Raw genomic sequence first — 23,847 nt, 5'->3', positions numbered from 1 at the left:
TTATCACTGACTTAAATGATGTCAAATTTGTTGTTTTGTGGCAGCAGTACAGTGCAAAGACACAAAATTACTAATAATATATAGTGAAAAAATAAAGAAGCAGAGTTCATGGATTATAGGACTATTCAGAAATCTGATGACAAAGATAAAGAAGCCATTTCTGAATTTTTAAACATGGCATTCTGGTTCCTGTACGTCCTCCTTAATGGTAGAAAATGGAAGGTATGTCTCAGATGCTGAGGGTCCGTTCTGATGGATGCCACATCTGGAGTACAGGACACTGAAAGAATATGCTTGCCTTATAGCTAGGGCAGGACAAATTTATCAGTTTGATTTCTGGGATGAAGCTGTTGTCCTATGAGGAGAGACTGACAACTTGCATTTGCCCACTGGAGATTTAGACGAATGAGAAGTGATCTCCCCAAAATAAATAAGGTTCTGAGAGGGACAGACAGCAAAATACAAAAAAAAAGTTGTTTTCTCTAGTTGCAGAGTTTGGAAAGAGGAGATATTTTCTGAAGGTTAGGAAATGTTATTCGGGACTGACTTGAGGAGGAAATTCCATCTGGAGGGGTTGTAAATCTTGGGAATTAATTTTCCTGGGGGCCGTGCATACACAGATACTGAGTGTGTTCAAGGTTGATACTGACAGTTATTTGGATACAAAGGAAATCAGGGGGATTTGGAGTTTGGAGAGGGGGAATGGAACGGGACATAGAAATCAGCCATGATCTTATTTAATTTCAGAGTAATTTCAAGGGGGCTCTGTGATCCATTCCTGCTTGCGTTTCTTATGTCCAATAATTTTCTATTTTATTCTGACTGAAGATAGACCTTCCAGGGCTGCTGACATATGAAGTTTATTCTTCAAATAACCTCTCGCTGTTATGACAATGGTCTTCCACAAATTTTCAAAGATGGAGATATCTGGTATAAACTAGGATATGCAAGATAAAGTGAATTGAGTTATACTTATGGTAAGAAGTATACATCCAGGAACAGCCCCAGATCCTGATGGGTTTCCTACAGCTTTACTTTATAAAGACGTCTTCCTGAATTAGCCTCTCCCTCACTTGGTTGAGTTATTTGATTATATGATTTTGAATAAAATTACTTTATTTCTGGAGACAGTATCATTGTGTATCATTCATGCACAAGATGGACAACTATCATTTGCTTTGCTTTTCCATGACTTTTTATAAACACTTCATTGTGAGATTACTTCATGAAAGTTTAAAATGAAGATCTAAAAATCTTGTGTACAAAGTCATCAAATATTTACAGTGTTGCTTTCTAAATTTAATAAAACATGATTCACATGTGAAAATTCTAAGACACCATGTTCATATTACTAGTGTAAAGAAAAAAATTGGCAGTGCTTGGGTGCTAACTGCGTTGAGTTCCTGCCAAACTCTTAATGTCCACTATTTAGACGCACTGCATGGTAATTTATTGTTGGTGATAAATTAAGCCACCCAACCACTAGACCAGATGTATGAAGCGGTCAGATTTCTGAGTAGAGTGGAATAGTATCACTGGCATTTCCATGTAGTTGCAAAGCAAACACATCAGAAATAGGGATTAGAAAAGGCCAGCTAGAACATAAATAGGTGGGGAATATTTATAGCACAATAGTTGATATACATATGCTATCCATTTGAAAGTAGGTTGCCCTGGCTTTATTGCGTTCGCTTTCCAGAAGTGGCTGTGTAACCTTGGCTTCACTAGAAAAGAGATCAAATGAACCAGCAGGGCTGTAGCTGAGGCAGCGGAGACAGGATCAGCATGGGTGTGGACCAAGTACGCCCAGAGGGGCAGATAGTCAGACAGTGTATCCATCGTTTACAGACCCTTCAGTAGTTGCATAGACACCTGAAGAGTAGACTATCTGTTGGATGGAAGCGACCAACAACTCTGATAGAGGCAGATGCCAAGTTGTTAAGCTCATCAGTGGGAGGTGGTGCTTTAGCATTGCTGGCCCACCACCTCGAGGGAGTCTTGATCATAAGCGGGCCGAAACTCCTGAAGACAGGTGGCAGATCAACTGATGATCCACTGGTGATAGCACAGGACTGTTAACATCTTAGGCCAAGTGTATTTTCAATTCTTAATTATAGATATATATATATATACACACACACAGGCGACATCAGGAGGCGACTGACATATTGCAAATGCTCTACTTTTGATCAAAGTAAACACAGGAAAAGGAAAACTTTCAAGACAATACACACAAAATGCTAGAGGAACTCAGCAGGCCAGGTAGCATCTATGGAAAAGAGTAAACAGTCAATGTTTCAGGCTGAGACCCTTCATAAGAACTAAAAATCTGATGAAGAGTCTCGGCCTGAAACGTCAACTGTACTCTTTTCCAGCATTTTGTGTGTGTTGCTCGGAATTCCAGCATCTGCGGATTTTCTCTTGTTTATGATTAAATTTTCAAGACAGTCAGTTTAATCAGTTGAATCCCGATGGTGGGAAGCTTTTAGAAACGGGCTGGATTTTCCACATAGGGCTGCCATCATTTGCCTTCACACTTGTAACGGAGCTCATGAAGCTGATGGCCTAAACTTCCTCATTTGCTCTGAATCCGATGGCACCCAAACATAACACATCATTGAAGAATTAAAGAGGATCTGAGGATCTCCCAAACATAACACATCATTGAAGAATTGAAGAGGATCTGAGGATCTCCCAAACATAACACATCATTGAAGAATTGAAGAGTTTCTTTCTGCTACTACAAAACAAGTTTCCTATACATTAACAGATGAAATTAGTTAAGCATCTGTGGCTCATTTTGACAGTAGTGACAGTGAATCAGGTTTGCACAAGGATTGATGCCACTAATTGCCTTCTCTGAATGATTCTGCATGTGTTACAGCACACACCCAATTCACCATTTAATATAAGTCACACCAAAAATGTGGATTCACAGTTGACAAATTGAATTTGGCATCCCCAAAACAAAAACAAAACCGGCTTTGTTCCATATCTTTGTACCTCCAGAATCGTGTAAGTTTGAAGCATTTGACAAATGTGCCTCTGCATACTCCTTGAAAGTACAGTTGTGCTTCCCGTCAATCTTTGTCCAGTCTTGTAAATGAAGAACCCATAGTCCTTTCTAATACCATAGTCCCTGTAAATTCAAGATAACCATCCAAGTGCATTTAAAAATTATTAAAGTATCAGTTTCCATGGCCTTTTCAGAGAAGGCTTTCTCCTCATCCCCTGTTTTAGCTTAGTAATAAAGCAATCATTGTCTTAGTAATAATCTGTTGTCGTAGTAATAATATATAGTTGCTCAATCACATGCCAATTTTCTATTCCTTTTTAATGTATTTATACCTTTTGTCTTTATATCTTTTGTAATGTATAGGATCCAGGACTCTCTGATAAACAAAAATGCTCTCGCCTGAACTCTACCTTTGTATTGTAATCCTTCCTAGCAACCCAAATTCCTTTAAAATGCCCAATTAATAAGTCCTTCAATCCTTGAAGGATTTGTGCACAAGGCCACAACAGATTCCCTATAAACCAGAGTACTCCGGACTCCGGGTCTTGCAGCTGTCCCTCCTGTCACCCTTAAGCCTATGAGGATCCTCTTGGCTTAAGGAGGCACACCTGTTGCCTATTCAGCTGGCAGGTGTATATAAGGGGTCCTGGGACTGAGCCTAGTTGGGGGTTGTCTTGTTATCCTGCTCTGAACTTGGTTTGTCCTGCTTGTGGCTGGTCACCCTGCTTGCTGGTTTGTCCTGTATGTGCTGATCTCAGTGCTCTGTCTGGTTTGCTTAGTTTGTGCTGGTTGCCCTGTTTCTGTGCTTGGACCTGTGTGTCATGTTTATCCTGCCTGTGCTGCTTGCCTGGTCTTGTTCTGTTCCACCTGGCTTGCAATCCCCACTGCTCACCTACTAGTTTGGCCAGTATGTTCCCATTGTCACCCTGGTCCTAGTTCCCTTTTGTTCCCTTGCCCTGTTGGACAGGTCAGGCCAGATTGCTGTTGCCTGATGGGGGACTCTGCCTCTTTCCTATCCCCTGTTTCTGATGGGTGGTACCCTGCACTTGCCCAGGTTTCCTGTGCCTTGCCTAGGCTGTGTTCATGCCTGGGATGTGGCCCTGCCCAGGAGTATGTGGGCTGCCCAGGGGGCTCTCCTCCCAGCACCCCTTGTCCCTCAGATCCTGCCTTGCCTGCCTGAACCCCAGTGTTATCCCTGCATGCCATGTCCCCCTTGCACACAAGGGTCTCCCCTAGTACTTCAGTGCCTGTGTCCTGCACTTAGGTCCATTCCATGTCCTCCTGTGACAACTCCCTTTGGGTAACACTAACCTCCCAAAATAATAGTGGCTGAATGATCTAAGCTGCTAGTAAAATTTAGCTCCATTGACTTTCAAGATAATAGTTTTCCTCCCAAATTTCTTAGTGACTCACATTAATGCCCACTCTTTCCATGGAAGACCTGGATCACAGTTTGGAGTGATTCAAATGCAGAGTGATAAAGAAAATTTTTAAACTAAATTCTGCAATTCTGAAATAAAAAGAGAAATTGCTGGAAACATTCAGCAAGTCAGGCAGTATCTGGAGTGTGAAGTGGTTAATGCTTCAGGTGTGATGTCTTTCATCAGAATTGGAAAATAGGAAAAAACACGTTAAGTTTCAACAGCAAAGTGGTATAAGATTTGGCTGTATAAGTTTGAAATCCCTAGTGAGTTAATATGCGGGTAGGATTGACAGAAGTAGCGTTTTGAAGTTTAGATCTTATTAATGATCTGTTTTGAAGTATCAAAACTGATATTTTAAAGCATTTTCCTACAAGCACTCATTTAGAATTTAACAGGGCAACAGGCTCCAGTTGTAAAATGAGGTAGCAGAATACAGCAAGATGCACTGCCAACTACACTGACACTGGACGATAGCACACACCTAGTTTGACTGCATCGCTCTTGAACTGTTATATTGGGAGCAAGTTCTGTTTCAGTAAGTAACCCAGAGATGTTCAGCAGTAGTTCCTGTGGTGAGGGATCTGAGACCAGAGGTCACAGCTTCAGAGGAGAGTAGTGTCCCTCTAGAACAGAGGTGAGGAGGGTTTTTTTTATCCAGAGTGGTGAATCTGTGGAATTCATTGCCACAGGTGGCTGTGGAGGTCAGGCGATTGGTTATATTTAAGGCAGAAGTTGGTAGATTCATGATTGGTCAGGGCCTGAAGGGATATGGGGAGAAAGTCAGGAAATTGGGGCTGAGAGGTAAAATGGACCAGCAATGATGAAATGGTAGAGCAGACTTGATGGGCCAAATGGCCTAATTCTGCTCTAATATCTTAGTCATATGGTCTATGTACTTGAACAAGAGAACATAAGAATAAAAGAATGTAAGAAAATAGAGTGAATAGGCCACTTGCTCCTTCAAATATGTCCTGCTATTCATTTAATATGATAATAACAAATCTGCCATAGGCCTCAAATCCTTTTGTTGCCAGTTCCATCATCTTGAAACAGTTTATCTATTTTTTTTAAAGAGTTCCCAATATTGTAGCCTTCACAACCCTGAATGAAGAATTCACAACAGAAAATTCCAGAGATTCACTACACTACACCTTGACATGCCCCTCAGGATCTCATATGTTTCAGTGAGATCACCCCATATTCTTCTAAACTTCAAAGGATACAGATCTAAATTCTTGAGCCTTTCATTATATCTTAAGCTTCTTATCCAAGGAATTAACCTAGTGAATCTTTATTGGACTGCTTCCAATGCCAGTATATTCTTTTTGAAATATGTGGACCAAAACTGTGTGGGATTTTCTAGATGTGACCTCATTAACAGCCAGTATAATTGTAACAGCACTCCAAATCCATCCCCTGCGACAAAGACAAATATTCCATTTGCTTCATAACTCTCCATGATTTTTGCTTAAGTACTGTTAATTCTTACTACATGGTTTTTCTGCACTTAGATCAGAGGTTTCCAACCTGGGTTCCATGGACCCCTTGATTAATGATAGGGGTCTATGGCATCAAAAAGGATGGGAACTCCTGACTCAGATAATAGTCTGTCTTTAGATTTTTCTTAATACATGATCTCATACCATTGCGCATTAACCTCCATTTCCAAATGTTGTCCACTTATTCAACTGCCTATAACCACAGGCAGTATCCAAAGATCATCATGACAACAAGCCCTAGCCCCTGCTTCCATGTCATCAATAAGTTTAGATACTTTGCAGTCCTCCAGATCACTAATAAACATAGTAAATTGATGAATGCCAAAAACTAATCACTGGGGCACTCAACTACTGAAAATAACACTTCTTGAATTGTCTTCTATGTGGCAAAGAATATTCAATACATACTGACACCTTTGTCCTAAGGCAATGAGCTCTTGCCTTGAGCATCAGAATTTTATGTGTCAACTTGTTAAAAGCCTTCGAAGAATCCAAATACACTAAATCTTCAAGTTTTGTTCTATTGACTTGGCTTGTTACATCCTTGAAGTACTCAAATGAATTTGTCAAATATGATTTACTTTTTGTAAAGCCATGTTGATTTGATTTGATTATGTTGAGCTTCTTTAAATGACTGCCTACTTCAATCTGAGATGATTGTCTAGGCTGTTGTTAAACCACTGAACTGCAGGAATTCCATCATATTCCAAGCTCCAAGTGGTGATGGCATCACCTTGGCACAGTGTACAGTAGTAGACTTCATTAGCTTGATATTTGACCAGTAGCTTATGTAGTAACATTACATGTGATGAGATCAATGTACTAAGGCTTCCTTTTTGGCTCACATTGGATTCTGAATGTTCTCACAGTCTGAACATTGAAAAGAATTCAAAACATAATAACATTCACACACCTGGCAAATAATGAATTGCTATTTTATAAATTTCTAGCTGCATTTCTAACTGCATTCAGACTGGGACTGCATTTTATCCATCTTTATTGCATTGCATAAATTAAAACAGTCAGGTCACAGCAATGTCCTCTCTATTCTTAATAATTTTCCACCAATAATGCATTGAAAAATATCCTTTAATGTTATAAAATCCATCCATATGCTCACTGAGGTAGATGGGAATATTAGATTCCAAAGGTCTAAAACGTGATGTGCACAAATTTCAATTTTATTAAACTAGGAAATTCCAAACAAGAAAGAAAATGTTTGAAGAAACTCTTCCAGAAATTGATTGAGCTGTGGAAAAAGTGTATCTGACACGTGGTTTCCTGTACAACACTACATTTATCTTAAAATATGACAGGAACTGGAATGTATTTATTCCAACTGCAAACCATGCATATTGAGAATTAACTGAAGTATGACATTTGGAGAATACCCCTGAACAGAATCTGAGTAAATAAAAAACCTCACATACCAGAAACATAAATCAATTTATGAATCTGGAAAGTCACAGGAGATAGAAATTCTTGTAAGAATACGCTGATTTTTCCAACTGGCCATATCAGTACAGCCGACATGATTCAAATGTGTGGGAACAGAAAAATTAAGTACTGATTGCTTCCACCCAGTCCCTGATGTAAAATTTCCTTTTAATATATGACATTCAGGTGGTTGGTTGAATTATTTCCTTTGAGTGACCAAGTGAAGGAATCAATGTGGTTGAAGGCTGTTTGCCAGTGATAACCTTTCATTGGTTGAGCACAGGTACCACACAATATTCCTTTTGGGTATAGACAGAAAATAGATTATTTTGCTTATTCTATTTAAAATTCAGATTTGCATCAGATTAGTGTTGGTGCTGAACACTGTTTCTAATATGAAAAATAAATGGATTGCAGATGAGATTTTCAAAGAAACATTATTTTGTAAAGTGACTCCAAACATATCAGTATTTATTATATCTCAAAGTCCACTAAGATTATTATCATGTTAAAAGTGTCATAGTTCAGTATATTTCATGCTGTAGCCTTTTCAGCATGAAGGAAGGCACTTGCCAACGTGTTAATCTGCAGCAGAGACAAAAAATTACATGGGCAAAATTATAAAAGTGCCTTCAACATGGTAAAACATTTCAATTAAAGTCTATTTATTTCTCTATTGCTGCTCAAGATGACTGAATTCATGGCTTCCTCTAGGATGTCCCGTTTTCTTCTGTTTTTTTCCTCTAATAGCCACACAAATAACCCTGCTGCGTCTACTGCTTTAGTGGTTGCCTATTGCTGCCAGTATTTCTATCATCTTGGCACAGTCGATGGAAAGAACGAGAAATGAGAGACAGCAGCCTAATCTGCAATAATTCCTGAACTACCCTTGCTGCTCGTTGATCTCTGTGAACGTACAATGCTCTTCTTTGTGGAACATAACATAAAAAAATAATGGGTGTAAAGTACTCCATCCATTAAGATAAAAACCCTGCAGATACTGGGAATCTGTAAATAAACAAAACAAATAAAAATTCTACACAATACTGCAGCTGTGCTGTGGAGAGGGTTCTGACTGGTTGCATCACCACCAATGCAGGGAGTTGTAGATTTATCCAGGTCCATCATGGACACCAGCCTCCCTGCCATCAAGGACATCTTCAAAAATAGATGCCTTAAAAAGGCAGCATCCATTAAGGACCCTAATCCTCCTGGACAAACCAACTTCTCATTATTACCATAAGGTAGGAGGTACAGGAGCCTGAAGACGCACACTCTACATTTCAGGAACACCTTCTTCCCCTGAGGCATCAGATTTCCGAATGGTCCATGAACCCATGAATGCTAACACACTTCTTTTGCACCATTTATTTAATTTTTGTATTTCTTAATGTAACTTCCTATGTATTGAACTGTCCTGTTGCTGCAAAGCAAACTTTTCATGACATATGTCAGTGATAATAAACCTGATTCTGCTTCAGCTGGTCACGCTGTAGAGAAACAGGTTTAACATTTCATTTCAATGACCTTTGAAAAGAGCCCTTCATCCAATCAGTATGTTGAAAATGGACAAATGCAACCTTTTCTTGGTTGTAACCATAAGCCCCTATTTGTGAATTTTGATTACTGATCAGAAAAACTGTCACCCGAAGAATTGCCTTACACTTTATGGTGGATCTAAATGCTTAAAAGTTTTGTGTGCATAAGGAAGGACACTACTAATGAGGTCATTAGACTTGTAAAATGCTTGGAATATCCCTCAATGACTAGATGAAATGCAGTTGCTTGAATAGCGTAATTCCTCATCAACCTCTGTCTCTTGCCACCTTGGGACGTAATTATGTTCAGAAGTGTAGAGGAGGCTTGACTCACAATTGGAGCAGTGGAAACAAGTTAGCAGTGACTGGTAACTTTAATAATAATTTGCTAAATAGCAAGCCATGAAGGGCCATAACACAAGAGAGAACAGATAATTAACATGACAAGGCAACAATGTAACTGAAGGCTGGGTGCAACTGGTTGAGGCTGGCTGGTTTGATGAGTTTAAATAGGCTGCAGGTGATCAGATGGAAAAATGTTGGAGGTGACTCCTGAAAGCTGGGTGGAGACTGGGAAGAACCTGCCCGTGCAGGCCTGACAGATTAAGCAAGGGAGGGTGCAAAAAAGATTCACAGTTTAGTTATCTGGACTGAAAGGCTTGAATTAGAAGGAGAGAATTGATGAAGTGAGATTTTTTCTTCCCTGGAGCGAATCTATAGAGGTTTGTGAGAAGAATAGATATTCACAATCTTTTTTCAAGGGCAGGGGAGTTTAGAAACTAGAGAGGAGATATTTAAAGTGAGAGCTGAAAGGTTTGAGAGACAGGCTTTTCCATGGAGGGTGATGGTTATATGGAACAAGCTGTCAGAGGAGATGATAGAGCCAGGTGAAATTACAAAAGTTAAAAGACATTTGGACATGTACATGGATAGGAAAGAGTTAGAGGATGTGGGCCAAATGCAGGTAAATATGATTAGCACAGATAGGCATTTAGATTGTCTTGGATGAGTTGGTAGGAAGGGTCAGTTTTCACACTGTATAACTCTGAATCTGTGAATCTAGGAATTTGCTGTTCTCATCATCCCACATTGTTCCACTGAAGTTCAATTCAAGCTGAAGAAACAGCACTACATCTTTCATGTGGCCACATTATTGTTGTGGAACTTGGCAATTATAGACTGCATCGTCATCCCTTTTATTGTTTAGTCTTTGCTGTTTTCCCTTTGATTTTCCCCTCCTGTGGCTGGAGTTAGCTAAGTGACCGTTTTTTCTAGTTTAGATCCTAGAAGAATAATTGTTGTTTCCAATTCTCTGTAGATGCTGCTTGACCTGCTGAGCAACTCCAGCATTTTCTGTTTACGTTTCAAATTTCCAGCATCTGCTTTGTTGTCAGTCGAAGCTGTCTGTGCTGGGACTGATGCTTGTGAACAAGTGGGATACACAGGAGACTAGCTCTATCTTTGGAAATCAGGTTTAGCTCACATCTTATACAACATCTGTGAAAATGTCTTCTGACAAGATGAGGTCATTCATTTGGAATCAGGTTTATTGAGTTTCAGACTTCATACACATGCCATCATATAACATGACCAATACTAAACTTCTTAACATTACGTGACTACAGCTTATGACTACAGTTGCTTCAGTTTATGCTGTTGCTTAGAGCTGTTTATATGTGAATATACATAACAATTCAGTGTTACTCTTGAGGTTATGAATAGATTGAAAATCTCTACAAGAAGCAGTTTCTAACCATCACAGTCCTGTGAGTGTGACCCTTGGTTCTAGTCTCCTCACCCAAGAGAAATATCCTCCTTGCATCTAGTCTATTGAACCCCTTAAGAATTTTGTAAGTTTCAATGAGATCTTCTCTCATTCTTCTACTCATCTCATCTTCTCCAGTCTCTCCAGATATGGTCATCAATGAAACTTGTCTGATGAATCTTCATTTCATTTCTTCTATCATGTGTCCTTCCATAAAGAGATGCCAGACTTGTACACAATATACCAGATGTAGTCTCTTTACAACTTCACCTTATAGACAACCCTCCTTACTTTTGTTTCATCAGCAGAATTTCTTCCCTCAGTCAAAACATTGATACAGATTTTGAATATTGCTACCTGTAGCTACAGCCTGCCAGTTTAAGAAAGACCTGATTATTCTCACTGTCCTTTCTGTAAATTAACCAAATTTCAATCCATGTCAAAATGTTACACCCTACTTTATTCACTTTAAATTTATTGACTAATCTTCTGTGTGAAACTTCATTGAAAGCCTTCTGAAGAACCTTCAAACAGACCATATCCTCTAGTTTTTCCCTATCTATTTATCTAGTCATATTCTCAAAGAATCCCAGTTGATTAATCAAACTTGGTTTTCTTTTCATAAAAGCATACAGACTCTGCTCAGTTATATTACTCACTTCAAGCTGTTCCACTACAACGCCCTTCACTGTGGACTGCAGCACCTTCCTTCCTTCTGGTGTTTAGCATATCAGTTTAGTGTGCCTTTCCAGGTATAAAGATACTTCTAGGGCCTTAAGTACAAATGGAGATAGATTGGATGTGGCTAAACAAAAAGTGATAAAGTACAACTCGTATTCTACTGAGTTACAACAAATGCAGTTACTTAAATTTCTAAATTTGCCGGTGGCAAATCATCGCATCTTATCCAGCAAGGCATTTTCCAAGTGGCGCTTAAAACCTCGCGATATTGTGTCTGATTGTAGATCTTTCTATCTTTTCCCCTTTCCTTAGGGTGCTATAGTTTTAGCCAACTTCTCTCACTTACTTTAACTGTAGTCAAGTAAGAATTTAGAAAGCTTGCAAATGCTCAAGCCATACCATAAACTAAGTATCGCAAATTTTTAATTGCAAAGTTTTGTTTGTCACGGTTCCAGTGCTAAATTGCAAAATTTGTGCTGTTATTATTTGAGATCTTCTTGTACAGACTAATGTGTGCCATGGAATGATGTGGTGCATGTCTGCATCTGTAATTTTTGGATCTCAGCATTGCTACCAGGAGACAACTTTAAATGGTTTTCCACGAGGATGTGGGAAATCGCAAAGAATGAGCCTGCTCATCCTGTCTGGTTCAAAAGTCACACTGGCAAAGATATAAGAGCAGATTTTTGTATGTTTGCTTGGCCAGGAATCATGAGAACAACCTACAACTGAGGGGGATAAGGGGAGGAGTGGGATGGGGGGAACTGAAAAAGTAGAACTTTGTTTAAATAGATTTTTTTAAAGAAATTAAACAAATTATAAAATCTTCTGCCAATTACAGCAGCTGCCACATGGAAAGCTTTCTGTGGTTACAAGTATACTTCAATGATTTATTTTTTTAGAACCCGATTAAAAGCTAAGGAAATCATAAATGTAACCTAAGGAGCAACAACTTCACTCTGAAGAATTATTCATTTATGAACTAGACTGCACCTGGCTTTTGAATGGAAATTCACCTGAAGCACTTAAAAAAAGTTAAATTTTCACAATCAGAATCAGGTTTGTTATCACTGACTCTGACATATGCTGTGAAATTTGATGTTTTATGGCAGCAATATAGCGCCATACAGTAAAAAGTTACTATAAGTTTTGTAGGGTAACCTAAGGGGTAGAAACATGCAAAATTCACAACTACAAACATTGAGTTGGTGTTCACTTTAAGAGGCTGGACTAATGTGATGATGTAATGGCGTGAAGTATTTTACTGTGCTTTATATTCTGTATTTCGTTGACAATAAAGTGAGTTATTGCGGTTTCCCTTAAACTTAAAATGACGGTGCTATTTTATTTATGAAAACCTACATTGGTGGCTCTGATGCTCCAGAACAATTCCAGATCTTTTCAACATGTCGGCCAGTGCAGTTGCTTTGAAACTGCTGGAAGTTTGGGAACAAAACGGCATTGCTTGGTTTGTACGAGCTGAAGCCCAATTTGTGCTGTGAGAAATCTCTGTGGACGACACCAGATATGACTACATAGTAGTGTCGCTCAGTAGTTCCACAGCAGTGAGAGTGGTGAGTGAAAACACCTGCTTGAACGTGATAAGTACGGCAAGCTGAATATTCACCTATTGTAGACTTTTGGACTGTCAAAGTCCCAGTGTGCCAAACAGTTACTCTCCTTGCCCAGGCTGTGGGGTTCTTGGCCTTCGAAGCTTATGGACCACATGCTGTCTCTCCTGGGAAATCACTATCCTTGTTTTAATTTTGAAGAACTCTTCATGCAGCAAATGTCTGAGCAAGTTCACATAGCCCTCACTAATACAACCACAAAAGACTAGGGAGCTTGTTAAAGAGGCTGACAGTCTACACTCAGCCAGGCAGAGGTGCATAATTCCTCCTCCTCTCCCCGCCTCAATAAGCACGGTCAGTGAGGCTACCAACACATGCACACACACAGCTGTGAAACAGTCAACGCTGGGTCTATGCCTTTACCACACTTTGGTATGAATATCAGGAGGTGCTGACCGCCTTGCAGCTTCAACAGTGCTGGCGCATCGGGACATCAGCGGTCTGATAACACCGTGGGTTCCTGCTGCCAGCATGATCTACTGTTCATTACAGACACCCTTTCGGGGCGAAGCTTCCTGTATGAGGGGGTGCTCAAGTGAGGGTGCTGCCAGCGTTCAGCCCTGACTGGAGACCGCCAACAGGAGCAGGATCGGGACTTACAGGACGTGATGGGTGACGTACTGCTTCAGTGGGTGACGTTACACGTGGGACTTTGTCCTGGCTAAAGTGGCTAGACCTCTGCTTGCCACAGATATCCTGTGTGCCCAAAGGCTGTTGGTTGATCTTAGGAAATGTCAGCTTGTGGATGTCGAGGATTTTGGGTAGTTACTCTGCTCCCCCACTAAGTTCCCCACAATCACTCTGTCAAGTGGATGCACCTCCGAATGAGAGTTGACTTTCCGCATTTCACTCTGTTCACATTTCAGAACAGGGAGAAAAGACTTATCGTAGATAGGAGGGATAAACCTAAATGCATTTTGGTTGATCACCTTAAACCAGTCCACCAAGGGTTGTAGGATTCCAGTACCATGCCCCTGGCATCATGACATGACCACGAGCGTGTCAACACACCTCCAGATGAGGCAGAGGTACCACCTGCTCCTCTACCCACAGAACATAGGACGTGAGCTGGTTGGCTCATCTGACCTCTGGACAGGCTGACAATGCCAGTTTTGGTGAATTCCGTGGGGGGGGTCTATGTAAGGTAACGCGAGGGATGGAAGCACTCTCCACTGACCATCAACGGCTTCTCGGTAGAGATCGTTAAGAGCACCAAATTTCTTGGTGTTCACCTGGCGGAGAATCTCACCTGGTCCCTCAACACCAGCTCCATAGCAAAGAAAGCCCAGCAGCGTCTCTACTTTTCTGCGAAGGCTGAGGAAAGTCCATCGCCCACCCCCCATCCTCATCACATTCTACAGGGGTTGTATTGAGAGCATCCTGAGTGGCTGCATCACTGCCTGGTTTGGAAATTGCAGCATCTCAGATCGCAAGACCCTGCAGCGGATAGTGAGGTCAGCTGAGAAGATCATCGGGGTCTCTCTTCCCGCCATTACAGACATTTACACTACACGCTGCATCCGCAAAGCAAACAGCATTATGAAGGACCCCAAGCACCCCTCATACAAACTCTTCTCCCTCCTGCCATCTGGGAAAAGGCACCAAAGCATTTGGGCTCTCACGACCAGACTACGTAACAGTTTCTTCCCCCAAGCTATCAGACTCCTCAATACCCAGAGACTGGACTGACACCAACTTACTGCTCTCTACTGTGCCTATTGTCTGGTTTATTGTTTATTGTAATGCCTGCACTGTTTTGTGCACATTATGCAGTCCTGGCTAGGTCTGTAATCTAGTGTAGTTTTTTTCTGTGTTGTTTTTACATAGTTCAGTGTAGTTTTTGTACTGTTTCATGTTGTCTCATTTTACTGTGTACTGTACCAGCAGTTATGGTCAAAGTGACAATAAAAAGTGATTTGACTTGACTTGACTAATTCACAACCACTGACATTGAGCTGGGGTTCACTTTAAGAGGCTGTCCTGACGTGACGATATGAAGAATTTTTACCGTGCTTTATACCCTGCGTTTGGTTGACAATAAAGTGAGTTGTTACGGTTTCCCTTAAGCGTAAAACAACTCTGCCATTTCATTTACGAAAACCTACATTTTCAATAAGAAGTATATAAGAAATAAATAAATAATGCAAAACGAGAACAAAACTAGTGAGGTGGTGTTCATGCATCCATGGACTGTTTAACTCCCTCCTGTTGCCGGAGGGAAAGAAGCTGTTCCTAAAAGGTTGAGTGTGCTTTCTCAGGCTCCTGTACCTCCTCCTCAATGAGAAGAGGGTATGCTCTGGATAGTGAGCTTCCTTAATAATGGACACATCCTTCTTGAGGTACCTTCTGATTGGAAGGTCAGGAAAATGTCTGAGTGTTTGAAAGGGTGTACATTATAATTGAGCTTGTGAGATCGTTTCTCACTGTTGATATTCCTAGTTTTTTTTTGAAAACTGTCAAACATTAATCTTGAGGTATTGTATTTACCCAAGAAGGATCTCAGCCTGAAATGTTGACTGTTTTTTTTCCCCTCCACTGATGCTGCCTGACCTGGTGAGTTCCTCCAGCATTTTCTGTGTGTTTCTCTGTATTTCCAGCATTTGCAGAATCCCTTGCATTCACTTTATCCTTTATCGAATGTTCGCTTAAAATAGACACACAATAATTGAGCAAAGCATAAAATCAATCTGCATTAATGTATTTGTAGGTTTGAAGTGAATCTATAAATAAAAAGCAGAAGGAGCATCCTAATTATCTCTTTAATTGACTTTTCCTGCTTAATTAAGTTCTTGGAAGCCACAATGACCATGATTGCCTTCTTAATCTTGCAACCTCGACTATATGCCTGCTGGGCTTAATTAGCGGAAAGCTCTTCTTCCTCTCATCTCCAGCAATACAGACCTCATCATAAACCACAAAAAGAGACACATACCAATGCAATGCAGGCTTTTCCCAAAATAAGAGGCAAAAATTCCCCAGTCTGCACTGCAACAGTGATTGCAGAAATTTGATGAAGGCTATTATAATGGACAAGGAAAATAAGAAAATTATGGGGACTGATCTTCATCAAGATGCTACTTCAGCAGACAAGCTCCTGAGGAAGGCTGTGGTACAGTCTTCAGAGAAGGGGAGTGCCAGCCACAGGGTGGATTGGGTTAGCTCGGTCTGTTCTCCCTGGAGCGAAGGACCTGACCAGATATATGATAGTGGTACTCGAAACGATGAGAAGCATAGGGGGATGGAGAGCCAGTCTCTATTTCCTATAGCATATTAAAATTAGAGGATGAAGGTTTAAGGTGGGAAAGTGGAGGTTTAAAGGGATCCAAGGGGTACATTTTCCTCATAAAGGCATTTGGAGCAAGTTGGCAGAGGGGGTGGTGGAGGCAGGAACAGTAACAACATCTGGAGAGGGACTTGAATGAGTAAGGCACTGAGAGATATGGAATTAATTCAGACACGCGGGATTTGTATAGGTAGGTATATTGGTCAGCGTAGTCATGCTGCATGAAGGGCCTGTTTTTGTGCAGTACAGCTCTTATGCAAGCCTCCTGACAAGCTGTATCTCCATCTGGTGTGGGAGCAGCTGAGCATTGGACTGGAAGTCCCCACAACAGACCCGGAGAACGGCTGAGGGGATCGTCATGGTCTCCCTACCATCCTTCAGGGACATTTATCAAGAGTGCTGCACACACAGGGCCCTTACTATTATCGAGGATCCCACCCATCCATCCAGCATCCTCTTTGACTTTCTACTGTCGGGCAGGAGACTCTGATTCATAAAAACAGGAATGGTCAGGACGAGAAACTCTTTCTTTCCTCAGGCTTGTGAGCTCCCTGCTGCATCGTATTCAAAGTGTCTCTGTACTAGACAATAGTTAACTCATGCACTTTACTTTGTTTATGTGTAATTCATCAGTATATTTTATCCTCACTTTCATAAGTTATTGTGTGTTATGTATAATACAATGCTTTACACCCTGGTCTATAGAAACATTATCTCATTGCCGGTATACACAGATATAGTTAAATGACTATAAACTTATCTTGATGACTTATGACTTTATAACCCTTCCACATCTACCCTGTCAATTTTCTGCAGCATCTTGAATGTCCTCTCTCACTCATCCAAACTCCAGTGGATTCAAGTCGAACTTGTTCAACTAATCCTTATAAATCAACTTGCTCATGTCAAGTACTGGTATAGTGAACTTTATCCTATTTTTTTCAAACACATAAACATCCTTCCTTCAATAAGGAGGCCACTATTGTACACACTTCCACATGGAGTCTCACCAGTACCTTATGGGACTGAAGCATAAGTCTCACTTGTATTCAATTACCCCAGCAATAAACATTAACATCCTGTTAGCTTTCCTAATTGCTGACGGTGCCTGCATATTAGCTTTTTCTGAATTATGCAGGAGGATACCCAGATCCCTCAGCATCTCAGGGCTCTGCGATCTCTCACCATTCAGATAAGCTGGTTCTTTTCATCTTTGCTGCCAAAATAGATAATTTTTGCTTTTGCACTATCTCACCCCTGCCCACATTATAGACTGTTCACCAGATCTTTGCCCACTCACTTCAACTATCATTTCCCTTTGTAGTTGCCTTAAATCCTCTTCAGAACTTATTTTACTGCCAATCGTACCATCAATAAAGTTAGCAACCATATTTTCTCTACCCATATTTTTATCCTTCGTCAAATTATTTATATAATTTGCAAATAAAATTATAAATTGAATCATATAGTGTAACACTGTTTTAATTATTGCTAACTCTTTTTCATAATCTTTGTTCCCTGTTAGCCAGCCAAATTTTTATCCACACCTCGAGAATTTATTTTCTGCAACACCTCTTGATAAGATCTGACAATCTAAGTATGACATCTAATAGCGTAGGAAAGGCACCTACCAATTAGTAAAATGGCAGGAAAGATTAACAATCTCATTTTTGTCTCTACTATGCTTAACTATAAGGTTTCAGCTTTTCTTCATGAGAGTAAAACATGAACTTCATTCTGCTGTGAAGAAAGAAGCAGTGGTTTCCATCTTCAGTGTCTGCGGTGTGTTCTTGACATTTCGTGGAAGAGACAGGTCCCTCAGAAGCCAAGATACCAAGCATTCCAGCATTCATCAAGCAAAGCAAACTGCACTGGCTCAGACTTGTGCACAGGAGGAAAGATGGCTGCATTCCTAAGAAGGTACAGAAGGTGACTTGAGCCCAGAAACTAGCGGAGCAGTCAAACCTCCATTTAAAGGATGCTTGTAAAAGGGATGTGAAATCTTTTAGCATCGTTTCTGACAGGGGGGGAGTATGTGGCTGAATGCACAAGCAAGTGACAGCAATGGTTATGGTTAGGGTTGAGCTAGCATGATTACCCGTGGCTTTAACATTTCCATAGTAAATGTTGGGACTGTAAGGCCACAGGCTTCTGTCGCTAACATGAATAGCCAAAAGTAGACCATTTATTATTTGCAGTCTGAGTGGTGTTTATCAGGAAATCATGCAGAGAGTTGGGGAGTTTTCCTTGTGGACTGTATGCTCCAGTTTTAAAAAGCAAAAGCAAGTAGAGACTGGGTCGACTTTTTGCAGAACAGGAGATCATGGAGAGAGTTGGAGACAGTTCCTTCTGGACTTCGCACAAGTTTTAAAAAGTAGTCGGGGCCTGTTGGGACCTTCTGCAGAGCAGGAGATTGCTTGGATTATTGTTAACTTAGCAAGGCCCAATTAAATGAAGGTAGGTTTAAGTGGAGTGGCCGTTGTTGGAGTGGGCCAGGTTTAGAGTGGGAGGCTTTGGCTCACAGGTGAGAAGAAGTTCAGGCAAAAGGTACTGGGCCATTTGGAATTATTTGTTTGATTGTAGAAATTAGGCTTGAGAAATTAGAGCCAAGTCAGTGAGGAGAGGCTGAGTAGGTGATCTAGGTAAATGTGAAATACAAAGGATTCAGAGGGTAGGTACAAGTAAGGCCGTTTTTTTGTCTAGTGTAGGCAAGATGGTAGTTACTGTAAGTCAGTAGTATGCTCCCCTTGTAAGATGAGGGATTTAAGCATACCTAGCAGCCCCCTGATGACTACATCTGCAGGAAATGTACTCAACTTCAGCTCCTGACTGACCAGGTCCTCAGAACCAGCCAGGAAACTAGAAATCTCATAGAGGACACTTTTATAGATGGTCACACCCAGAGTGCAGGCTTCAGATAGCACCAAGTGAAGTCAGGGGAGTAAACAGTCACTGTTTCCATGTGGCCGTTCCCCTCAGCAACAAGTATACCCCTTTGGATACGGATGGGGAGGATGACCGATCTGAGCACAGCAGTAGCCAGCTCTAATGCTGAGCAGAAATCCATAAAGTCAGGCAGAGTGATAGTGATAAGAGACTCGATAGTTAGAAGACAGAGGTTAGTGGTTGAAGGAACTTATTCGAGCTGGAAGTCCATAATTAGTGGTGTTCCACAGGGATCTGTATTGGGGCCTCTACTGTTGGTAATGCATATAAATGAACTGGATGAAAGTTTAAGTTTGAAGTTCATAAGTTTGAAGATAATATGAAGATCAGTGGTGTTGTGGATAGCATAGAAAACTGGCAAAGAATACTGTGGGATATACAGTAGACCAGTTGCAGATATGGATGGAGAAATGGCAGGTGGAGTTTAACATGGCCAAATGTGAAGTGTTACACCTTGTTGGGTCAAATGCAAAGAGACACTGTTAAGGGCAATACTCCAGACAGTGTTGGTGAACAGAGGTACCTCGAGGTCCAAGTTCACAGCTCCCTGAAAGTGGCTACACATGTTGATAGGGTGGCTAAGAAGATAGATGACATGCCTGCTTTTATTGGTTGAGGCACTGAGTTCAAAAGTCAGGAAGTTATGTTGCAGCTTTATAAGCTGCAGGAAGTTGGGCTGCATCTGGAGAATTGCATGCAGTTCTGATCACTCCAGTATAGGAAGGATGTCGAGGCTTTGACGAGGGTACAGAAAAGGGTTAGCAGGATGATGTCTGAATTAGAGGGCATGTGCTATAGCGAGAGGTTGGGCAAACTTGGGTTGTTTTCTGTGGGGCAGTGGAGGCTGAAGAGAGATCTGACAGAGGTTTATAAGATTATGAGAGGCATAGATAGAGTTGAGAGACCCTACCTTTCTCCTGGGTTGAAATGTCTAATACCAGAGGCATGCATCTAAGGTGAGAGGGGATAATTTCAAAGGAGAGGTGATGGTCAAGTTTTTTACACAGTGAGTGTTGAGTGTCTGGAATGTGCTGCCTGGGTTAGTGGTAGAGGCAGAATCATTAGGAACTTCTAAGATACTTTTGGATTGGTACATGAACGGGAAATGGAAGGACATGTACATAGTATTAGCAGAGGGGATTAGCTTAGTTGGCAATTTGATTGCTATTAATTGGTGAGGCACAACATTGTGGGCCGAAGGGCCTGTTATTGTGCTGTAATCTTCTATGCCCTATGTACTACTCTAGTATTGTAGTAATGTGATCCTGTAATCTTCAGAAAAGAAATAAAGAACAGCCAAAGATACTTTCATTTGTGGCACTTGAGGCAGATGCTTTAATTCCAGAATAAACAGCAGTGGAAATGCAATATGTATTTTGTGAAATGGCCTTGCCACAGCCTAAGAGAGACACTTTTAGACTATGGTTGGACGATAGGCAATCATCACACTTAACTGGAAGGATGCCAGCTAACCAGTTTAGTTTGTCACCAATCACTTCAAAGCATTTTGGAGTCACACCTCACAGAAACAGGCTATTCAGCCCATCCTGTCCATGCTGACCATTAACTACCCATTTTATGCAAATCCAAAATGACAAATGCACGTTGAAAATCAAAATATAATTTAACTTCCAGGAACTTGACTTTGAATAATTTAAAGTGAACAGCAGCTTCTGACCAAAGCAACACTCCAAAGCTTCCCAATAGGAATAATCTTTTTAATTGCATGGATGAGGATTGGGAACTAGACCGAGCAGGCCCAGAATTGAACAAACCGCATCTTTCAGATTCAGTGTGGGTGCTGATGGGGAGAAAGAATGAGAGAGGTAAGAGAAATACTGTACATTGACAACTGTTGCTTTATACATGCATACTGAACTCATAAATTTCATCTACTTACACCCTGCCTTTAAATTCATTTAGTCCATTTCTGACTCCTCTCTCCCTTTTTTAACATCTCTCTGTCTCCATCTCTGGGGACAAACTGTCCACCGATATCTTTTATGAACCAATGGATTCCCACAGCTATCTTAACTTTCCCTCTTTCCACCTTTCTCCTGTAAAAATGGCATTCCCTTTGCTCAGTTCCTTCATCTCCACTGTATCTATTCCCAGGATGAGGCTTTCCTTTCGAGGATTTCCCTTCCTCCGTAAATGATGCTGCACTTGCTCGCATTTTCCGGACATCTGTGCTCACTCTGTTTTCCTGCTGCCTTAACAAGGGGAGAGTCCTGTTGTCCTCATTTAACACCCCATGAGCCTCTGCATCCAACATGTCATTCTCTGCAACTTCTGCCATCTTTAATGAGACCCTACCACCGCACATATCTTTGTCTCCCTCCCACTCTCTGCTTCAGCAGGGATCAATCCGTCCGTGATTCCCTCGTCCATTTGTCCCTCCACACTAACCTCACTGATCCCTGCAAGTGGCAGATATGCTACATCTGCCCATTCAATTCCTCCCACACCTCCATTCATGGCCCCTAATTGTCCTTCCAGGTGAGGCAACACTTGACCTGCGAAGCTGTTGGGGTCATCTGCTGCATCCGGCACTCCCAATGTGGCCTCTTCTACCATGAGACCTAACATAGATTTGGAGACCGCTTTGGTGAGCACCTCCTCTCCATCTACAAAAAGCAGGATTTCCTGCTGGTCATCTATTTTAATTCCATTCCCCATTAACATTCTGACATGTCAGTCCATTGCCTCTTCTTCTGCCATGAAGAGGCCACTCTCACGTTGGAGGAGCATCACCTCGTATTCTGTGTACATAGACTCCACCTGATGGCATGAACTTCTGGTAACATTCTCTCCCTTTCCCCTTCTTCAATTTCCCACTCTGGTCTCTTAACTCTTCTCCTCACCTGCCTATCAACTCCTCCTTGAGCCCCTCCTGCTTCTCTTTCTCCCATGGTCCGCTGTCCTCTCCTATCAGATTCCTTCTTCTCCAGCCCTTTATGTTTTCCACCTATCAACTCCCAGCTTTTCACTTCAGCCCTTCACCACCCCTCCCCCCACCCACCTGATCTCACCTATCACCTTCTAGTTTGTCTTCCTTCCCTCCCTCAACTTCCTCTTCTGACACTTTCCCCCATCACTTCCAGCCCTGATGAAGGTTCTCAGCCTGAAATGTTAACTGTTCAGTCATTTCCATAGACATTGCCTGACCTGACGAGTTCCTCCAGCATTTTGTGTGTGTGTTTCTCTGAGCCAAATGGCAGGGTGCAGTCTTTGTACTCTAGCATTTCAAACAGCCCTGTGCTACTGTCAGAGTGTGTGGGGGTTAAGTGGAGTGGACCTTGGTGTCCTGGATAGGAGAAGGGTTTAAACTGGCAATAGCAAGAAATACAGGGTTAAATTAATCAGCTTTGTACATTTAGCTGAAAACTGGACTTGGAGATTGAATTGTGATGTATCTCTGAGTGTAGTTTCCAGCTAAGTGTACAGAGCTGATGAATTGGCCAAGCATCTCTTTTTGTTTCCAAGCTGGCTTGATGCTAGTGTGAGGTATGACCTTTACTTTATTATCCAGCAGAGAGCTTAAATAATGTGCATATGGGATCAGGTTCAATGCATAAGCTACTGCTGGAAAAAATAGGAATGCGTGTTGAACACCGTTCAATCTGTATGCTGTATACTGTACATTTCTTGGAAATGTTTCACTGGTGGTTACATAATCTTGTGGATAAATAGAGTTGGTGCAAGTTTGTTTATTTATTTAGTGATACAGCGTTGTGTAGTCCTTTCTGGTCCTTTGAGCCACATCACTCTAGCAATTTCACAACTCTCTAACCTAATCACAGGACAATTTGCAGCGATTAATTAACCTACCTGGTATGTTTTTGGACTGTGGGTGGAATCTGGAGCAGCTGGGCAAAATCCACGCATTCCACAGGGAGGACATTCCGAGACTCCTTCCAGAGCAGCACCGGAATTGAACTTTGAACGCTGGAACGCGCCAAGCCGTAACAGTACCGCACTAACCACTGTGCAACCGAGGCGCCCACGCTAAGTAATTAAGAGTCATTGTTCCCATGGTTTCAATAAAATCAAACTTGCATACACATGTTGAGAAGATGAACAAAACCGACTGTACTTCTCAAAGTGCTTTGATAATGGTAATGTGGTGAATACGCCACTTTTTAGCAGGCTGATGCTAATCTGTGACATGCATGGATCACATATCAACACTGCCTGAGTTTGGTATTCTTTATTAATTCTGTTACCCACATGATATGTTAATGAGGTCATATTTAAAACTACTTTGCACATAAACATATGCATGTCAGCTGGCACTGCAGCTGAGTTAGCGTTTCTTCTGGGAATGGGAGCGTGTCTGCGGAGCAGGAGATTGCAGAGAGAGTTGGAATCAGTTCCTTGTGGCGTTTACGTGCCCGGGGCCTGTCAGGACTTGTCTGAGGATTGGGAGATAGCTTGGGTTATTAGTTACTTAGCAAGGACCAATAAAAACAGGTGAGGTGTAAGCGAAGTGGCCTTTATGGGAAAGGCTATTGTGTGAGTAGGTCAGGGTTAGAGTGGGAGGCTTTGGCAAGAATGGGCAGAGTCTCTAAGTAAGTTAAACTTTTTTTTCTTTGTCTATTAGAACATAGCCAATGGATCCAAGGTT

The sequence above is a fragment of the Hypanus sabinus genome, chromosome 19 (genome assembly GCF_030144855.1).
Source record: "Hypanus sabinus isolate sHypSab1 chromosome 19, sHypSab1.hap1, whole genome shotgun sequence".
In the NCBI taxonomy this organism is placed as follows: Eukaryota; Metazoa; Chordata; class Chondrichthyes; order Myliobatiformes; family Dasyatidae; genus Hypanus; species Hypanus sabinus.
The sequence above is the reverse complement of the archived record's forward strand: the minus strand, read 5'-3'. Positions refer to the sequence as shown.